The 22195-nt window shown below is 39.8% G+C and overlaps 1 non-coding gene across 1 annotated transcript; it reads left to right on the plus strand.

Annotated features, from left to right (window-relative positions):
• The first annotated feature begins 15196 nt into the window (after positions 1-15196).
• Positions 15197-15303, plus strand: LOC118482563. The gene has a single exon (XR_004868595.1). It is a non-coding gene; the product is annotated as a small nucleolar RNA R71 (small nucleolar RNA).
• The last annotated feature ends 6892 nt before the right edge of the window (positions 15304-22195 follow it).

Below are 22195 nucleotides of genomic sequence, written 5' to 3' on the forward strand. Positions count from 1 at the left end.
AATGCAAGATTCCGAGTTTTAATCATCATATATCTTATTAACCACCTTAGATTAGTTCGAGTACGAGTTTTAAGCATTATACCTCTAGCTCGAGGCTAGGGAAGAATCTATGCGAAAAAGAGGTGGATAAAAGCAAGATAGAGAGGTCCTTCGCCTTCCGTTTGCTCCAAGACTCCTCGTATGCGACCCTTAACACTTGTAGGTGATTGAAATGGAAGGATCAAGATCGAAAATGGATGTATGGGGGTGAGGTGCTCTCGGCCGTGAGCTAGAGCAAGGGAAAGAGAGAGAGTTTTGGTGTTGTGAAATGTGAATGATCTTGTGTGCTAACCTAGGTTACTTATAGACAATTACAAGTTCTTGATCCATTGGATCATATGTAGGTTAGATATCCAACATCTCTAATTATAATAATCAAATTTGTACCATGGGTATCCCCTCTTAGTTGGGACGGTTAGGATGGGGGGGGGGGTTCCTAGTTCAATTCCAACTAGATGTTAAGTATTAGTTAGGTTAAACCAAGTTAGATTTAGGGGTTAACTTGGTTAGTGGTGTGATGTGTTCTATAGCGGGTGTTAGGGTGTTCAGGGACCCTAACTGGCTCAGAAAAAGACCAATAATGTTACTGTCAATATTTTTATGTTCCAGGTATAGTCCGGTTGTTTGGTTGGATAGTAATCCGTTAAAGTGCTTAAATAAGCTTTTAAGTGTCGTTAATAATATTTTTAGTGACACAACTTATTCTACAAAGTGTCAGGAATATTTTCCTCATGTTTTGGCACTTTATTAGTTAGCTAAAAGCTGAATCTTTGATTAAAGTGTTGTGTTTTGTGCTCGGTGTATGTTTTAGGCACATCCAGTCACTGTAACTTATTCCTAGAGACGCAGTTCTACAACCCTTGTATCCCTACACTCACTATGGGTGTAGTAAAATATTTCTGGCTCATTCAGGCCTTAGAGGCAGTGTCTGCCTGATACTGGCTTTATCAGCATGTTCAATAGGTTATCCGTTCATGGTGCTACTGTGCTTTTGTGCATCATGTTTGTCACTAGAGTACAACATGTAAATAGTGTAGTGACGGAAATCAAAGTATGATGCAGATATGTACAAGTATCAACAGTCAAGTAGCAGTTCATCAGTAATTTCAGTTAAGCACAGTAATCAAGCAGTAATTAATTATTAATTAAATCGTACGGATACCTGGTTTAGTGAGGGTTGTCACACAAGTCCACCCTAGCGTGTCACGAACGTCCTATGCATTAGCTCCTAAAACACATGTGAAAATATGTACGTCAGCATAAAAATGCCTGTGAGTAACATAGGTTTTATGAAAATGGGATTCATGACTTAGTTTTAAAGAAATATTTATTGAAAATTTGTCATGAACCTTGTTTAAGTGTTTGTTTGTATAAATCATTTGAAAAAACGATAATAAATCATATGATATGTATTAATAAAAGAATAATTTATGTTTAAAGGAATAACCAAGTAAAATAAGTTGTATAAAACAAATTGTTTTATAAAACAGTGTCTTGAGAAAAATATATTATTTGTGTAAAAATGTATAATTCCAAATTGAATGATTTAAATAACACTACGACATGTAATATAATAAAAGCAATTATATATAGGAAGTACCAGCGGCGTATCCACCATGCTTGTACCACATTACACATGTCTCGTTACTTAGATCACTTACCCAAACAAACCACCAATATGAATTACCCATGTCTAAACCATTTGTCAAATGTCTTTGTGTAAACCATGTCAAAATGTTTATGTCAAAATGTGGTCCATGAAATGTGTATATCAATATCAAAATGTCTATGTCAAATGTCAATCAAGTAATGTGTAAACAAAATGTCATGTATGGCAAGTGACATATATATCAACTGAACCATAGGTAAAATGCACAAAACAATGTATTGAAGTAAAATGTGGTTTAAACCAATGTTATGTTTTGTGGAAATGCATGCTATACTGATACAAACATCTGTACGGTATTGTGAAAATGCATACATTCAAGCCTTGCGACTGTGGCGATAACCTTTAAACAAATTAAAGGTTGTCTGAGTTATGTATATCGAATTCGGTCATTCCTTTCATCCAAACATACCTAGGATGCCAGGAATGGGAGTTGTCAATTCCTATGGTACCACTACCTACTAACGAACGGCGTAGCTAATGTTAATGAACGTATTTTGGTCCCATTTAAACAAACCAAATGTCATACCAAAATGTAAGCATGTGATGAAAATAAATGTACTAAATATGATGAACATATATGCTACTTTAACGCGTCGTTCGCGTAAAACGCGTTCGGAACGCCTAACTAGTCCTATAACAAGTAAGATATGCCTTAACATGTCTAATATTGTTGCTAAATCAGTTTAGATGTAAAAAATTTCGTTACATAGGCTTAAAATGAATTTTAGCGCAAAAAGGGTATTTTGGTAATTTACCTAAGGCATAAGAACTACTTATCATACAACTACTTAAACGACGAGACCATAAGGTATAACCTCGGAAGGTTATTCCCTATACAACTATGGTCACCTAAAGTATTTGGTCATATCCTAAAGATCGACCAAATGGGTCGGGTTCGAAAGTATAAGCGATTGTTTAGATCGCTTACCTTTACGACCCTAGACAAGCACAATTATGAAAATGACGAGCTAAACATGCTAGAACATGTTTAGTTAAATTAGAAAACAGGTTTGGTATTTAAAACAAACGGTTTTAATACCATAGAGTAGTTTTGTTACAAAATACGCGAGAAAACGCATTTTGGCCGAAACTACGTCTCGTCACTGAGCCTAGATAACGTGGTAATCAGTAGGTATAGTCACTAGGGACTATAACCATCGTGATTACGCTCACGTTATGAAGTTCAAACGAACTTCACGTTGACCAAAAACTGGTCAATGCAGAAAGTCAAACGCAGTTTGACTTTAACGCAAAAACGAAAGAAAAACACGAAAGAATACTTACAGAAGGTCCCCGCAAGATTTGACCTGATTCACTCTCAGGTAGGAAGCATATCCTTCCACTTAAAGAGTATAAAATCAGAACAAATTGTGGGTTTTAAGCAAGTGAATGAAGGGGTATTTATAGGTGTAGTAGAACCGTTAAGATCGTCCCTCGTTATCCGAGATTCAATCTCATCCGTACACCTCGAGCACATAGTTTTAGAAAACCAGGGGAGCCCCTAAACCAGCCCATAGATACCCAAAAACCATGTGTACAAGTGAGGAACAGCTGGATCAAGCTGGAATGTATTCTGCTGATCTGGGTGTGCTTTACGGACCGTATGAGGTCCCTTATGGTCCGTAAGGACCCTTCAGACCAGCCATTTTTGCATTTTAATAGATTTGGTCCCTGTGCGCGTGTGGTCGTGTTTTGGCACTTCTAACACCCGACAAACCCATTTTTAAGCTCTAAAAGGATGATAAAGCATAGGGAACATGAAACGTGCTAAAAATATGTTGGTTGTCGGTTCGTTTGGCCGTACGATTGCGTTGTTCGGTTGATTACGACGAAAGTCGTAACGAACGCAAAAACGGTCCAAATTGCGCGATGAATGGATTTTTGACAAGCCAATCACTAAAACATAATATTTAATGATTACATAAATTTTTGGATGTTCGGATGTATTCAGAACGTAAGTTATGCATGAAAATGCAAACTTGTGCACTTTTTGACGCTTTTAGTCCCTGAATGAGCCTAAAGATAATTTTAGCACACCGAACCCCTCAAAGCCTATTTCTAAGCTATGTAAAGGATATTTAGGGTGTGTTTAACTTATGATCGTGTTCCGGAATGTTCGTTAGAGTTCAATTTGGCATACTTTCACAGTTTGTCAATTTTAGTCCCTGTAAGTGAATAAACTTAATTTTGCCATACCAAAGCCTTTAAAACTTATTTCTAAGTTATGTAAAGGTTATTTAAGGTATGTTAAGCATAAATTGATGTCCCAGAGTATTTGTTGCGTTAAACTTAGTACGTTTACGCACCAATTTGCGTATAATTCTCTAGAAAGCGATATAGAGTTTAAAATTGAATAAAAGCCAAAACATGAAAAACATCAAACATAAACAAACAATCATTGGTATCAAATGACTTTATTTCATTGATAACTGATTTTTTCACAATGACTACAAGCACAAATGTCACAGTCTCCCCTACTTGTGGAAATTTCGTCCCGAAATTTGTTTAGAGGAAACTCGTGAGAAAAGATGCGGATACTTCGCCTTCATTTGATCTTCACATTCCCAAGAAAAATCAGGTCCACGTTTAGATTCCCAGTGAACTTTAACTAAAGGAATGCGCTTGTGTTTAAGCCATTTGACTTCACAATCTATGATTTCCGCAGGTTTCTCAACAAAATGTAGTGTTTTATCAACATGGATTTCGTCAAGCGGTATGTGGAGGTTCTCATCAGCTAAACACTTTTTGAGATTGGATACGTGGAAAGTTGGATGAACATTACCAAGCTCAGGAGGTAATTCAAGTCAGTAGGCTACCTTACCGATTCTTTTGACGATCTTGAATGGTCCAACATATCTAGGTGCAAGTTTTCCTTTCTTTCCAAATCTGACACCTTTCCAAGGTGAGACCTTAAGTAATACTCGATCACCGACTTGAAATTCCAAGGGCTTGCGTCGTCGGTCCGCGTAACTCTTTTGACGGCTTCGAGCTGTCTGTAGGTTATCACGAACTTTCTTAACCTTATCAGTTGTCTCTAGAATGAGGTCAGATCCAGTAAGATGAGCCTCACCTATCTCATTCCAGTAGACTGGTGAATGACATTTTCGACCAAAGAGAGCCTCGAAAGGAGCCATGTTGATGCTGGAGTGATAACTGTTGTTGTAGGAAAATTCAATCAAGGGAAGATGTGATTCCCGACTACCACCAAAGTCGATCACACAAGCTCTAAGCATATCCTCCAAAGTCTGGATTGTTCCTTCAGTTTGGCTATCTGTTTGTGGATGATAAGTTGTGCTCAGATTAAGTTGGATCCCCATAGCAGATTGCATGGTTCTCCAAAAACGAGAAGAGAAGCGAGCATCTTTGTCAGAAATAGTGTTCAAAGGAACACCATGTCGAGATACGATTTCATCCACATAGATGTTAGCCAGTCTTTCAGCAGAAAAATCCTCACGGATTGGCAAGAAATGCGCTGACTTAGTAAGATGATCAACAACTACCCAGATGGCATCATGACCTTTCTTTGTGCGCGGAATTTAGTAATGAGATCCATAGCAATGTTTTCCCCTTTCCAAACTGGAATCTCTGGTTGCTCCAAAAGACCAGAAGGATGTTGGTGTTCAGTCTTAACCTTAAGAAAATTAAGGCATTTTGAAACGTACAAGGCAATGTATTTCTTCATACCAGGCCACCAATACTGAGTACGAAGATCCTTATACATTTTGTCTGAGCCATGATGAATAGAGTAACGAGACTTATGGGCTTCATCCATAAGCAAAGTGCGAAGATCATTTTGGCTTGGGACCCACAAACGGTCCATGAAATAATACGATCCATCTTCCTTTAGCACAAGGTCAGGCTTAATGTGACAGGGTAATTCCTTACCCATCAAGTCTTGTGAAACACAAGCATGTTGAGCCTGAGAAATGCGTGCTTGGATATCGGATCTAGCTTGAATATCAGTTTGGACATGAACACAATGAAGCTTAGTACGTTCCTTACAACTCAATGCGTTAGCCACGACATTCGCTTTACCAGTATGGTAGCGAATTTCGCAATGATAGTCGTTTAGAAGTTCTACCCAACGTCTTTGCCTCATGTTGAGTTCCTTCTGATTGAAGATATGCTGAAGACTTTTGTGGTCAGTAAAAACCACGCATTTTGTGCCATACAAATATTGTCTCCATATTTTGAGAGTGAAGACAACTGCACCCAACTCAAGATCATGAGTGGTGTAGTTTCTCTCATGCACCTTCAATTGTCTTGATGCGTAGGCTATGACTTTATTCCTTTGCATCAGAACACAGCCAAGACCCAATTTAGATGCGTCGGAATAAACAACAAAATTATCATTGCCCTCCGGCAAGGTCAGAATAGGTGCATCACAAAGCTTCTGCTTCAAGGTCTGAAATGCTTCCTCTTGCTTAAAACCCCATTCAAAGGGTTTATTCTTCTGAGTTAGAGCAGTTAGAGGAACTGCAATCTTTGAGAAGTTCTCGATGAAGCGGCGGTAATAACCCGCAAGACTAAGAAAAGAACGAACCTCAATAGGAGTAGTAGGCGTATCCCAATCCTTAATTGCACTGATCTTGGAGGGATCTACATGTATACCTTGTTCGTTGACAATACGTCCCAAAAATTGAACTTCCTTAAGCCAAAATTCGCACTTGGAGAAGTTGGCAAAAAGTTGCTCTTTCTTTAGGAGTTCTAGAGTAAGACGAAGATGTTCGCGTAAAACGTGTTCGGAACGCCTAACTAGTCCTATGACAAGTAAGATATGCCTTATCATGTCTAATATTGTTGCTAAATCAGCTTAGATGTCAAAAATTTCGTTACATAGGCATAAAATGAATTTTAGCGCAAAAGGGTATTTTGGTAATTAACCTAAGGCATAAGAAGTACTTATTATACAACTACTTAAACGACGTGGCCATAAGGTATAACCTCGGAAGATTATTCCCTATACAACTATGGTCACCTAAAGTATTTGGTCGGATCCTAAAGATCGACCAAATGGGTCGGGTTCGAAAGTATAAGCGATTGTTTAGATCGCTTACCTTTACAACCCTAGACAAGCACAATTCTAAAAGTGACGAGCTAAACATGTTAGAACATGTTTAGTTAAATTAGAAAACAGGTTTGGTATTTAAAACAAACAATTTTAATACCCTAGAGTAGTTTGGTTACAAAATACGCGAGAAAACACATTTTGGCCGAAACTACGACTCGTCACTGAGCCTAGATAAAGTGGTAATCAATAGGTATAGACACTAGGGACTATAACCATCGTGATTACGCTCACGTTATGAAGTTCAAACGAACTTCACGTTGACCAAAAACTGGTCAATGCAGAAAGTCAAACGCAGTTTGACTTTAAAGCAAAAACGAAAGAAAAACACGAAAGAATACTTACAGAAGGTCCCCGCAAGATTTGACCCGATTCACTCTCAGGTCGGAAGCATATACTTCCACTTAGAGAGTATAAAATCAGATCAAATTGTGGGTTTTCAGCAAGTGAATGAAGGGGTATTTATAGGTGTAGTAGAACTGTTAAGAGCGTCCCTCGTTATTCGAGATTCAATCTCATCCGTACACCTCGAGCCCATAGTTTTAGAAACCAGGGGAGCCCCTAAACCAGCCCATAGATACCCAAAAACCATGTGCACAAGTGAGGAATAGCTGGATCAAGCTGGAATGCATTCTGCTGATCTGGGTGTGCTTTACGGACCGTATGAGGTCCCTTACGGTCCGTAAGGACCCTGCAGACCATCCATTTTTGCATTTTGAAAGATTTGGTCCCTGTGCGCGTATGGTCGTGTTTTGGCACATCTAACACCCGTCAAACCCATTTTTAAGCTCTACAAGGATGATAAAGCATAGGGAACATGAAACATGCTAAAAAATATGTCGGTTGTCAGTTCGTTCGGCAGTACGATTGCGTTGTTTGGTTAATTACGACGAAAGTCGTAACGGACGCAAAAACGGTCCAAATTGCGCGACGAATGGATTTTTGACAAGCCAATCACTAAAACATAATATTTTAATGATTACATAAATTTTTGGATGTCCGGATGTATTCAGAACGTAAGTTATGCGCGAAAATGCAAACTTATGCACTTTTTGACGCTTTTAGTCCCTGAATGAGCATAAAGTTTATTTTAGCACACCAAACCCCTCAAAGCCTATTTCTAAGCTATGTAAAGGATATTTAGGGTGTGTTTAACTTATGATCATGTTCCAGAATGTTCGTTACAGTTCAATTTGGCAATACTTTCGCAGTTTGTCAATTATAGTCCCTGTAAGCGAATAAACTTGATTTTGCCATACCAAAGCCTTCAAAACTTATTTTTAAGTTATGCAAACTTGATTTTGTCAATTTTAGTCCCTGTTAAGCATAAATTGATGTCCCGGAGTATTTGTTGCGTTAAACTGAGTACGTTTGCGCACCAATTTGCGTATAATTCTCCAGAAAGCGATATAGAGTTTAAAATCGAATAAAAGCCAAAACATGAAAAACATCAAACATAAACAAACAATCATTGGGATCAAATGACTTTATTGCATTGGTAACTGAATTGTTCACAATGATTATAAGCACAAATGTCACATTCAAGCTAGATTCTTATACTTTCTTACCCTACACATCATTCTCTACGTGATTCTCACTTGAAATCACACTTTTCACCGTGGAATCTCTCAAATCTGAGTTCTTGAGGGTGATATCATCATGGTGGTTTGTACAAACTACCATGTGATGTCATTCTGAGCAAGATCTAGCTCAGATCTAAGGTTTATCATGCATTTTTACATTAAAGTCTAAGCTAAATCTATGCTTTCCATATAAAATTTGGATTATTCTTCATCTTTTCTTATAAAACTTGAGTATCTTCTACTTATTTCTTAAACTTTACCTTAATAAGTGGGAAATCGGACTTATACCGATTGTAGACCTAATGTTTGCCCTAGAGTTGGTGGAGATCCGAGTCCTTGCTGAAAAGACGAGCAAAGCACGGATTCCGACATAAACCCATCAAAGACATACGACTGATCGGACAGGGGTGGTTCCCACCCGATCAGGAAGCTTGTGTGCTGATGAGGTTTACCGTTGTCTCAATACGTGCCGTACCGTCACTATTGAATCAGAAACTTAAAAACTTTTTCTGAAAATTGAAAAGCATTGGGAATCAGATGACCACCCGACCAGACAACAGTCCGATCGGACAACCATGCGTTCCTCTACTCTCAACAGGTCATCCGATCGGACAGGTCGTCCGATCGGACACCCTTTCTTGATAACAGGCCATCCGATCGGACAATCGTCCGATCGGGTAGCCTTTTTATGACAATGGGTCATCCGATCAAACAGCCGTCCGATCGGACAACCTTACTTCACACTAGGACAGCCAATCGGACAGCCGTCCAATCGAGTGACCGTTTCCGACACATTATGCGATCTCGTATTCTGCCCACGCTTATCCTGTTGTAATCTAATCAGGCTAATCTCAAAAGAGCTCCCTTTGATCCAATAACAGTTGCGACTGTTAAGCAATTACTGTGAGTATACTCGATCCCCTTTTTACTTTAAACTTTTGGGGTGTAACATGTATTCTATTAAACTAAATACTTTTGGCAATCTATACTCTATCATGTGCATTGGTGAAAACTTGTGCATTCTAGTATTCTATTTGTGCTATGTGACGTTTAATCCAGGGTGTTTAGTTCCGCCTTAATAGTAGTAGCGCTATAGGGGGTGCACCTCTCCCATTATTCTTCGGGGGTATTGTTAGGAGGATTCTAGTTGACCTTGAGTCTTGGGTAAACACTAAAGCATCGGGATACTTGGGCTATTACTGCGTGGATTGCGACACTAGCACGGCTGAAACTATTTATTACTTACATTGTGGATTTGAGTTGTTTTAATCTATTATTCTATTATCAAACTTGTATACTCACCAATACTTTTGTATTGATATTTTAATACATGTTGTAGGCTGATAGGTTGCTGAGGAACATGGAAAACAAGCTAGGATGATGCTCTAGAAACGTCGCCTAGTTAACTTAGAATGTGAAACAATTTGAACAATTTATGTTTGGTTTGTAATGCGACAATTGTGACGATGTTTTAGACCACTTGCATGAAATCTATTAATCTTTATCGAAACAAATAGTGTTGTGGAAATCTCATGAACAATCTGAACGCTTAGTGCTCGCACCCCGATGTTTCCGCCATCGGTTGGGGTGTGACAAATTGGTATCAGAGCCATAACTATAGGGAATTAGGATAAGTAGGAATACTTGCCCTAGTCTATAGTTTTAGGAACTTGATTCTTATTTGTCGTTTAAAACTTATGCATTCTACCGTATCTGCTTCCTAGCAGCACATGTTCCTATTAAACTTACATGCCTTTTGATGTGCGTAAGTGTGTATATAATTTAGGTATATATTTTAAGCGCTTTTTACACTTTTTAGCCAAGTTTTAAATTTATAAAACACGATATTTACTAGCACTAAGCACACATATGGACAAGTGCACCCATCGTGTACGTAGTATAGTGTTGGTAAGATACCGAGGTCGTCCAAGGACACAAGAGCTTTTAGTACCGATTTATCCTCAATATCTAATCAATCAAAATGTTAGAAAAAGGTTTTTAAACTAAGAAAATAAAACTAACTAAAATGCTGAATAATAAAATAAAAATAAAAACAGATAGACAACATGAATCACTTGGATCCGACTCGTGTGTAGTGTAACCTTTGATTATTTTTCGCACTTTTGCACTTGTTTAAGAGATTATCTTAGTTATTGTAGTAGGCCCCTCTTTTGAAGGCGACGTTACCCTCAACCCAGTAGTTTGAGTCAGTAAGGATACAATCCTAAAGGGTCGGATTATTGAAAGATAATTAATTAAGTTATTAATGCATAATGTGGTAGGCCCCTCTTTTGAAGGCGACGTTACCCTCAGCTAAGTAGTCTGAGTCAGCAGGGATACAGTCCTAAGTAGTCGGGTTAAAGTTTTAATAGTAGTTTAACTTATGAGGGGGTCAAAAAGTTTGGACCCCCGCCATCCAATACCTTTGAGTATTGAAGGAGGTCCTACTAAATTTGACCAAGGTCCTTTGCAGGATCTATACACTGAACAATGGCAAGACTCTTACCAAACCGTTCCCTTAACCCCCGACCAGGTAGCCAACATACCTCCATATAGACCACAGAGATATATAGACAATAAAATAATGCCAAGACACCATGGACAAACGATAAGGAAGAATCACCTTCAACATAAGAAACTAGTAATTAAAGTCATTAATACAAAACCAATTAAAAAGTGCAAAAGATTAAAAATAAAAATTTTTACACTAAACACTTGTCTTCACCAAGTGATGTAAGAGACTTAGGCAAACATGGCATTTGATTGTCAAGAACTCTTACGATCAATCTTGGATCCCGAGACGACTCACACACTCTACGATGGACAATGGATGATGGTGGTGGATGATGGTGTTGTGATGGTGGTGGGTGGTGGGTGGTGGGTGAAGTGTGAGAGAGGTGATGTGCCAAGAGATGAGTTGCAAGAGCTCCAAACACTCCTATTTATAGGTTGAACAGAAGCTCGGGCACGGCCCCGTGTCCGCTGGGCACGACCCCGTGTCCATCCGCGTCTCTCTCTTCATTAATTGCAATTCGCAATTGCAATAAATGCGTCTGCAGGGAGTTGACCACGCCCCCGTGTCCGCTGGGCACGACCCCATGTCCATCCGCGTCTCTCTCTTCATTAATTGCAATTCGCAATTGCAATAAATGTGTCTGCAGGGAGTTGACCACGCCCCCGTGTCCGCTGGGCACGACCCCGTGGTGGGCAACCGAAGCTTCTATGACTTTGCCTTTTCTGCTGCCACTTGGGCACGGCCCCGTGCTCACTGAGCACGGGGCGTGTTCAGCCTTCTGTCTTCTTTGTTTTGCTTCGGAAGATGCTGTCGGGAGGTCGGGCATGCCACTTTTGTTCCTTTTCTTGTATTTATGTTAGATTGGCTGTCTTTTTCCTTCTTTTGTTCATTTGAGCTCATTTAATCCTGAAAATACAAAAGGAAGACAAAAGCATACTTTTTCCAACATTAGTACTAAAAAAGGGTTAGTTTTATGCCACAATTGATTTAATTTGTATGTTGGATTTTGTGCACATCAAATACCCCCACACTTGAATCTTTGCTTGGCCTCAAGCAAAACTCTTTATTATGTGGCTTACACACCCAAATGGAATGGGTAGAAGAGAAGGTTTTTGGGCTTGTCATAGAGTGTCGGGATTTCCAAGATTCTTTATTTAGGTTTTATTTTTATTTATTTACAATCCTATTTGTCATGATTTATTAAAAACGTTTCATAAGATAAATTACTTATTAGGGCATAACATGCCTTTTTAAATTCCATTTATATACAAGTTCACATACCTCACGGGGGATCACTCAACACTCGGCTGACGGTGTACTTCTTTTAGTGAATCACTCGAGAGCGGCATGGAACTTACTCCTACCATAAGCTTGCCAAGCAATCAATCCTCCTCCTTTTTAACTATATACCTTTGTAAATATCAAGAGGACTTTTTGGGTGAAGGGTTAGACTTGGGCTAAAGGTGGGTGGTTGGGTTAGTGGTTAGTAAAAGGGGGAAAGGCGTAAAAAGCATCGGTTTTTTTAAAGACTTTTTTTTTTTGAAAAGTCATAAGAAAAACCGAGCCTTGTTACTAAAAGAAAAGGTTATAAAAAATGGTTAAATGAAAAGGTTTAGGCTCAAAGGGGTTAACTAGGGGGATTTTGGGTAGGTGGTAAAAAAATGAAAAATAATGGTGTAGAAAGAAAAAGGGTTAGTCCTAATGCCTCCATTATTTACTTACTTGGGCTTAAGTTGGTAAGGATCGGGAATGTATTGTCGTGGCAAGTTCTAGAGTCGTACGAACCAAGCGGCTATTCACACAAGAAACGAAAGATGAGCATTTAGTGTAAATATATGTATTTGTATGCTCGATAAAGGCTCACAACTCACTTTTGTGGGAATGGGTTTTTATGTGATCAAGTATATATAATCAAATTTTAACTAAGCTTGTCATGCCGTTTCATAATTTTCTTATGTTGGTTCTTTTTATCACGACGCTATCGGTTGTAAATTTGTAAAAATATAACCTTGTTAGAACTTTGAATTCCCAACTTAAACTTGGAAAGTAAAAAAAAATATGTAAAATTTTTTTTTTTTGAAAAAAATTTGGGGTGATTAGCAGTTCTAATAGAGTTTTGTGTAAGGCTTGTTATTAGGACTTGCAAGATTCAAGGTTTTAGCATCCCCCCACACTTAAATTTTCACATTGTCCTCAATGTGTCCCAAAAATAAGTTTTTAGGTTGATTGAATGTGTAAAAGAGTGTTAGAAGCAAAATTTTATGTTACTGGTATCCTGGACCGGGCCCCGTGGTGACCGGGCACGGCCCCGTGTTCAGGTGCGAGTGACAAAAATTAGTAAAAAGAAACAGAAGCCTAGACACGGGGGCGTGTTCAGTGAACACGGCCCGTGTCCAGTTACCTGAAATGGGCGATTGCTGTAGATTGTGCAGCACGGGGCCGTGTTGGGTGGACACGGCCCGTGCTGAACTTACTGTAATGAAGAAATTGTTGTCGGATGGCCCTGTTTTCGTGCATGGGGTGTTGTTTCTCATTTCCCTTGTTATCCTTCACCATCCTGAGTGTGTTTTATTCCTGCAAATTAAACTAAAAGTTAATCTAAGCTAAACAAAGGATAGTTCCGCGGAATACCTCCGGGGTGCGCCACGTTTATAAGGGTCCTTGGCTAGACCCAAAGTGAGGTCATATATTTTCTGAGCGGGATGTTTTGCATCACATGTTGCACCGTCGGAGAGCATCATCCAAACTCGAATCAATGACCTTCATGTAATTGACCGGGTCATCGTCCTCTACTCTCTTCCCAACTCCAAACTTCACTTCCTTATCCCCAAACTTCAAAGTAAGTGTTCCGTCATTCATGTCTACCACTGCTTGCGTGGTGGCTAGAAATGGCCTCCCTAGTATGAGGGGGACTTCGGTGTCCTCCTCCATATCTAGTATGACAAAGTCGGACGAGTAGACGAAATTGTCGACTTTCACCAAAAGATTCTCAGCGACACCTTATGGGTATTGACGGATCTGTCGGCAAGTTGTATACTCATCTTGGTAGGGCTTGTTTTTCCTAGGCCGAGTCGTTTGAACATTGATGCAGGCATGAGATTAATGCTAGCCCCAAGGTCGGCTAGTGCATTACGAACGGGGGATTCCACGATCGAACATGGAATTGTGAAGCTTCCAGGATCAATCTTCTTTTGTGGGAGTTTGTTGAGTACGAGGGTGGAGCATTCTTCGCCTAAGTTAACTAATTGCAATGATTCAATTTTCCTTTTATGAGTGAGGAAGTCCCTCATGAATTTCGAGTATTTAGGCATTTGTGTTAGGACTTCGATAAAAGGAATATTAACATGCAATTGTTTTAGTAGATTTTCGAATTTTGCAAATTGCTCATTGGTCTTTTGACGAATTAGCCAACCGGGGTATGGAACCGGAGGAGCCTTGGTAGGCACTTGAATTAGAGGAGAAGCCTTCTCTTTTTGGGGCGGTGTTGTGCTTCCCTCATTTGGCGGTGGTGGAGCTTCTTCGGAACCCACGGTACGGTTTCTTAATGTTATGAGACAGACTTATGCTTTTGGGTTTGTTTCGGTATTACTTGGGACGCGCCTTATGGTCTCTCGGAGAAATTTTGAGCTAATTGATTTATTTGTTTTTCAATGTTTTGTATACTAGCTTGTTGATTTCTAAAATTCGATTCCAATTGTTGAAATCGATCCGAGTTTTTCTTTTTAGTGTTGGAGATGAGGCGAGATACAGTATCTTCAAGCCTCTCTCGTCCACCTTGTTGTTGAGGGAAATTTTGTGACTCATTCCTTGGTTGTTGAAAGTTTGTTCGTTGGTTTAGGTTTTGTTGGTTACTACTATTGCCGGGTTCTCTCCAACCAATGTTAGGGTGGTTACGCCATCCTTGGTTGTAGGTACTCGTTGGAGGACCCGACGACCTAGGTCTATTATCAATATAGTTTACCGATTCTGGTTGATCATCTGTTTCTTTCATAAAACTCCAATTTTCATGTGGCCCACCACACCTTTCACAAGCCATAACCGAGACCATTTTTTCCATTTCTAACTTTTTAATTTTTGAAGAAAGGGCCTCGATCTGGGCTTGTAAAGAGGTGCTTTCATCAACCTTATGGGCGCCCGGGGCGATAGATTTATTGCCTCGGGGAGTGTGCCACTGAAAATTGTTTTGAGCAATTTCCTCAATTTGACTGTATATTTCATGTGGGCGGCGATTACCTAAAAGTCCCCCGGACCTAGAGTCAAGTGTTTGTCTCGTGTGTGGCAACAACCCATTATAGAAAGTGGATACCTGTTGCCAAATCGCAAGATCGTGATGAGGACACTTTCGCAATAGCTCCTTGAACCTTTCCCAAGTTTCATATAAGGATTCCCCATCCTCTTGTGAATATGTATTAATTTCAGTCATTAATTTAGCCGTTTTAGCAGGAGGGAAATGCTTATATAGAAATTTTTGGGCTAGTTCATCTCAGGTGTTTACCGAACCAACTGGGAGGGCGTTGAGCCAAGCTTTCGCTCGGTCTTTTAGTGGAATGGAAACATTCGAAGGCGGATTACGTCATTTGATACTCCATTGATCCAAAGGTATCACATATTTCTATGAAATTAGTAATATGTAGATGGGGATCCTCGTCCGCAAGCCCATGGAAGGTTGCGGAGTTTTGAAGCATTTGTATCAAATGCGGCCGAAGTTCGAAGTTGTTGGCTTTGACATTCGGTGCATTGATAGCGGCGCCGAGATTACCCACGGTGGGCCGTAGGTAATCCATGAGGGTACGTTGGTCCGCCATTGGAAGTGGGTTCCCCGGAACCTTCTCTTGGTTTTTAGCTTTAAGTCTTTTTCTGAGAAAGCTTTCAGGTTCTTCTAGAGGTTCTTTTATGTCTTTACTAGAACTGGAGCTCATACACTACGTTGAAACTTCAGATGTGGTATCCGGTTCCAAGCCCTGCAATAAAAACAGAAAAGAATGCTGGTCAGGAAGTTCACCACGGCCCCGTGCTCAGTGAACACGGCCCGTGGTTGGAGATACAGCGATTGTTTTCCGGATCCCTGTTACTGGAAAGTTGGACACGGCCCCGTGTTGCACCAACACGGCCACGTGCTCAGCCTTCTGTAACTCGGAAAATAAAAACTGCCAGTGACACTGCTGGGCACGGCCCGTGTCCGACCAGGCACGACCCGTGCTGAGCTCTGCAGAAACTGAAAAATTAAGAAAATCCTAAAAAAAATAAAAAAAATAGAAAAAATGATTAGGCCGTTGATTCCTAACTTTCTTAAAATCCTTGTGTCCCCAGCAACGGCGCCAAAAACTTGATGTGCGTAAGGGTATATATAATTTAGGTATATATTTTAAGCCCTTTTAACACTTTTTAGCCAAGTTTTAAATTTATAAAACACGATATTTACTAACACTAAACACATATATGGGCAAGTGCACCCATCGTGTACGTAGTATAGTGTTGGTAAGATACCGAGGTCGTTCAAGGACGCAAGAGCTTTTAGTACCGGTTTATCCTCAACGTCTAATCAATCAAAATGTTAGAAAAAGGTTTTTAAACTAAGAAAATAAAACTAACTAAAATGCTGAAAAATAAAATAAAAATAAAAACAGATAGACAAGATGAATCACTTGGATCCGACTCGTGTGTAGTGTAACCTTTGATTATTTTCGCACTTTTGCACTTGTTTAAGAGATTATCTTAGTTATTCTAGTAGGCCCCTCATTTGAAGGCGATGTTACCCTCAACCCAATAGTTTGAGTCAGCAAGGATACAATCCTAAAGGGTCGGATTATTAAAAGATAATTAATTAAGTTATTAATGCATAATGTGGTAGGCCCCTCTTTTGAAGGCGACGTTACCCTCGGCTAAGTAGTCTGAGTCAGCAGGGATACAGTCCTAAGTAGCCGGGTTATAGTTTAATAGTAGTTTATCTTATGATGGGGTCAAAGAGTTTGGACCCCCGCCATCCAACACCTTTGGATATTGAAGGAGGTCCTACTAAATTTGACCCAGGTCCTTTGCAGGATCTATACACTAAACAATGGCAAGACTCTTACCAAACCGTTCCCTTAACCCCCAACCAGGTAGCCAACATACCTCCATATAGACCGTGGAGATATGAATGGTGAAAATCTTTTATTTTATATAGACAGTAAAATAATGCCAAGACACCACGGACAAACGATAAGGAAGAATCACCTTCAACATAAGAAACTAGTAATTAAAGTCATTAATATAAAACCAATTAAAAAGTGCAAAAGATTAAAAGTAAAAAGTATTACACTAAACACTTGTCTTCACCAAGTGATGTAAGAGACTTAGGCAAAAATGGCCTTTGATTTTCAAGAACTCTTATGATCAATCTTGGATCCCGAGACGACTCACACACTCTACGATGGACAATGGATGATGGTGGTGGATGATGGTGGGTGGTGGGTGAAGTGTGAGAGAGTTGGTGTGCCAAGGGATGAGTTGCAAGAGCTCCAAACACTCCTATTTATAGGCTGAACAGAAGCTCGGGCATGGCCCCGTGTCCGCTGGGCACGGCCCTGTGTCCATCCGCGTCTCTCTCTTCATTAATTGCAATTCGCAATTGCAATAAATGCGTCTGCAGGGAGTTGACCACGCCCCCGTGTCCGCTGGGCACGGCCCCGTGGTGGGCAACAGAAGCTTCTATGACGGGGCGTGTTCAGCCCTGTGCTCACTGAGCACGGGGCGTGTTCAGCCTTTTGTCTTCTTTGTTTTGCTTGGGAAGATGCTGTCAGGAGGTCGGGCATGCCACTTTTGTTCCTTTTCTTGTATTTATGTTAGATTAGCTGCCTTTTTGCTTCTTTTGTTCATTTGAGCTCATTTAATCCTGAAAATACAAAAGGAAGACAACAGCATACTTTTTCCAACATTAGTACTAAAAAAGGCTTAGTTTTATGCACAATTGATGTAATTTATATGTTGCATTTTGTGCACATCACCTTTCCTAAGGCTACTATAATATACACTTTATACTCTTAAGACACTGTTACACAGTGTTTATTTTAGCACGAGATTTGCCCACGGGATAGGAGTGACATCCGAACCTTGAGGGGGAAATATCCATATTAATATAGTTGGTCTTGTCTGCGGATAAAAGCCGACAACATTTAGGGTACGATGTTGTCAAGTTAGAGGTGAAACTCAGACCTTGATAACTAGTCCTACTCCTTGATGATTTCATGTCTCGCCAAAGTCTCGTGACTTACAATCAATTGAGTGCGTGAAATGACTAAAAGGACGAATATCGTAGGCCTAACATCGATGATGTATTTGTCTAAGTAAGTCAAGACACGCTACCTTGTTAGGATCGGAGGCTGTCATGATTGTGTTTGTTTGTATAAATTGAACAAGTCAAAGCGCAGCGGAAATGAACAACAAACATTATAAACACAATCAATGAAGGAAATAGTTTTGATATACACATGATTTGCATTAGTCGAACGATTACGAATCAAAGCAAAAATTACACAGCATGCTTACAAAACTAAACTCCCCCTCAGCCTGATACTCCAAGGTTAGTTGCACAAGATGAAAGGATTGGACTAGAGGAGAAGAACCCACTCAGTCAATCAAAATGTAACAGTAAAGGGTACTATTACATTTATAGGCAAACCAAACCACTCAGGCATCTCAGCTGACGTCACCATGAAAGTGACATTTAACAAACTAACAAACTCTATCTATTGTTCTACAACTATTGACCATACAGACACTGATTACATTCTAAACACTGATATATAAACACTGATTCTTCATTCCACTTATGTAGTCAACCACTGTTTTTTGAGCATTAATGCTTTCTTCAAAGGATGATCAGACCTTGAATGGGCAGTGCTTTAATTCTTCAGCAGCACGTGGGTTCTGTCAGTAGATTGAGCTTCAGCTTTTAAACTTCATCAATGCTTTGGCTTAACAGTAGTTTCCAGGATCAACAGTTGTTGAGAAGGGCAGTACTTGGAGCATATCAGATGTTGGAGTCACAGTCAAGGGGAAAGCTTAATGTAAATAGCTGCTTATGACAAATCCACTATACTGATCTGGTTTTGGCTTTCATTATATGTTCCTCTGGTAGGGTTCAATCCCAGCAATCTCCCCCTGGAATAGATAATGCCAAAACCCTTCATTATTCTGGATTTTTATTTCTCATCAGAAGTTCCCTAACTTGTCTTTTAAAATCTGCTTCAAAATCCTTGAAACTTGAGTCATCCTCATCCCTGCAGAGTGTAAGTTCAAGGAGATCCTGCAAATCTTCAACACCAAGACCTAGTGCTTCTTTCCTTGATATGTACTTCACTTCACCATTGAATCTGACCAGGGTCAATACATGGGTCTTTTGATCAGACATTCACTTTAGTATTTTTGATCCTAATGAGTTTCTTGGGAGAGATTTATTCAAAGATGAGTCAGGTGATATTGGCCTTGTGAAAAGTTGTGGACTTTCAGCAAATATTTGATTGAGGGCCTTTTGTATGATTTCATTTGTTGCAGCTATGTCTTCTGTAGCTTCTCGCTCAATCAGCTCTTGCCTTTTTCTTTGTTGAAGCTCAATGGCTGTTGTGTCTGCTAAAGTGTTTGGTGATGCAGGTTTGGTTAAAACCTTTTTGACAAGGTTTTGAAGTTTTACTGAGCTATCTTCTTTTAGATCCATTTTCTTGATGGCTTCTGTAAAGTACTCAGCTTCTTTTTCTTTATCTTTTTCATTGGTCAATAGTTTTCCTTTTTCTTGGTTTTTCACAAGGATAGGGTTATCTGCTGATGTGATCAGTGATTGAAGAGCACTAATCTGTTGTTCTAGCTTTTTGTAGTCAGGCTTCTTTGGAGTGTCAGAATCTGTCATCCTCCTTTTCTTCAGCCTTTCATAAGCCTCATCGGTGTACTGCTTTGTCCATTTTGCTATGGCAGTGGCAGTGTCCACCTTTGCATCCACCGGCTCTTGCTTCTTTCTTTTATACTTAGATGTAAGGTCAGCAATGAGCTTTTTGTATTTGTTCCAATTTGGAGCTGTCTTCTTCTTTCTTGGATCGTTTTTAATTCTTTCAATCCTGTTTGCCTCATGCTTTAAAGCAACTATTGGCCATTCTTCAAATTGTTTTTCTTCAGCAGGATAGAATTTTTCTTTCATGATATATGCAAGATATTCTTTTCTCATTTCATTTCGTTGATCTGTCTTTTCTTTGTTTAGATCTTGTGCCTAGTCTTCCATCTGCTTGACTTTAGTGAGAAAAAATTCCAATTTTTCAGAAATGGCTTCGTCACTTTGACCCTCACTTTCAATCTTGGCTCTTATCTTAGCCTGCCTTGCTTTGAGCTTGAGATATTCATCCATATCTTCTGGGACTATGAAGCCTATGAGAGAAGGAAATCTTCTGTTTGAAGGATCATCCTCGGTGTGGAATTGTCTCATCTCATTTTTTACAGCTTCTAGTTCTAGTGGATATTTTGCAGCAATAGGATCATATTTGTCCGCATTTGATTGAGTTATTTTCCTTTTTCTTGTGTAAAGCTTTATGGGTTTTGGTTGTGATGTAGGAATGGTGGGAGCAGTGATAGATGGTTGACTAACAGTTGTTAAAACCACTAGTGTTTCAACCACTGTTGTCATTACAACAGATGTTGTAACATCTGTCGTCTTTTCCTTTATAGCAGGAGGTAATGGTGGTAGTAGAGCAGTAGATTTGAATTTGGTGGCAGAGGTTTGAGATTGACTAACAACTACTGAGATAACTGGTGTCTCAACCATTGTTGTCATTACAACAGATGATGTAACATCTGTTGTCTTCTGCTTTTTGGCAGATGGTGATGTGATCATAGATGATGATAGTGGTAGGGCAGTGGTTGTGGTGGTGTGTGGTGAGATGGTGTGTGTTGATACAGCAGTTTTGGTCTGGCTATATTTTTCTTGCTCAATATAGATACCATCTTCAATCCCCTTCTTTTTCCACTTGATTTTCTCCCCCTTTTTTGGCATTATCTGGAAAGGGTTCATTCATGAAAAGGACAGTGGGAGGAACTTTTCTAGTGGTTCTTTGGATGTGAGCCTTGATAGCTTTGATATCTGACTGAGTATCTTTAAACCTTGACTCCACCATGTTTCTCAGCATTTGTACCTGTATTGCATGCTGCTGATCAGCCATTTGTTTTTGTTTTTCAAGCAGGGGTTGGAATACATTCCATAGCTCATTTGCAGCAGGTGCAGGTTGTGCAGATGCTTGAGCTGGAGCAGTAGTGGATTGTGCTTTTTAAGCTTTTAAGAGCTGTTGCACCATATCCTTTATTTCAGCAACTGAAGTTTCAAGATTTTCAACTCTACCTATCAATTCCTGATATTTTAAATCATCACCCAACTTAGTGGGATCATCTGATTTCCCACCATCATTGGTTGTACCAATGTGTGACTTAGGAACTGAATCATAAAAGTCATTCATTGATACCCCTTGTTAATGGTACTGGGTACTTCTTCCTTCAGCACTTTATAACCTTTTGAAGGTACCAGTGGGCATAACAAACTCACTGGTGGTTCTCAGAGGTGTTATTGAAGAAATTTCCTTCAAGGTAGTCTTATGAACGTAACCACTGTCCAAATGTAAACCAGTGGGTTCAACATTTGTAGTGGATGCTCCACTTGAACTACTGACAGGAGTTACTTGTAACTCCTGCAGTGTAACCTCCTCAGTTGTTGCTGGGAAAACAGAGGTATAAACATCAGACCCAGTCACTTGTGGGAGTATACTCTCAGTGATAGGTGATTGAGAGGAACTAGTTTGTGTTTGAGTAATATCAACTGCATGCAACAAAGGTATTATGGATGGTGGTAATGTGGGGGGTGAGGATAAGGGCGTTGAAAGAGACATGTCCTTGGGATTAGGACTGAGGAAGATGGATCCAATTGAATCCAGAGCTTCATATTGTGGGCACCCTGTGTTTACAACCTGATCCTTTTGTGAGGATGCAGGAGGAGTTTGAGGCAAGGTTGGAGATCTCTCTTCCAACTGCTGTGAGGAAGTTGCAGTAGTGGTTATTGGTGACATTTGTGTTGTCACCGGCAGTGGCTCTGGGATCTCATCTTCTAGAGGTGCCTTTGTTTTGGGTTTGGGGGGCTTTCTGGATGTTTTCTTTTTGGTCCTTTTGGTAATATCAGGTGTGGGTTTCAAAGCAGCGGTTGTGCTACTATGATCACCTGGAGCAGTGGGCTCAACATCCGATACCTGAGGAGCAGTGTCATCTGCTAAATTCTGCTCAGGTACCTCTGCTTTTGTTTTTTAAGGTGTTAACAT

The sequence above is a fragment of the Helianthus annuus genome, chromosome 9, assembly GCF_002127325.2.
Source record: "Helianthus annuus cultivar XRQ/B chromosome 9, HanXRQr2.0-SUNRISE, whole genome shotgun sequence".
Lineage (NCBI taxonomy): Eukaryota > Viridiplantae > Streptophyta > Magnoliopsida > Asterales > Asteraceae > Helianthus > Helianthus annuus.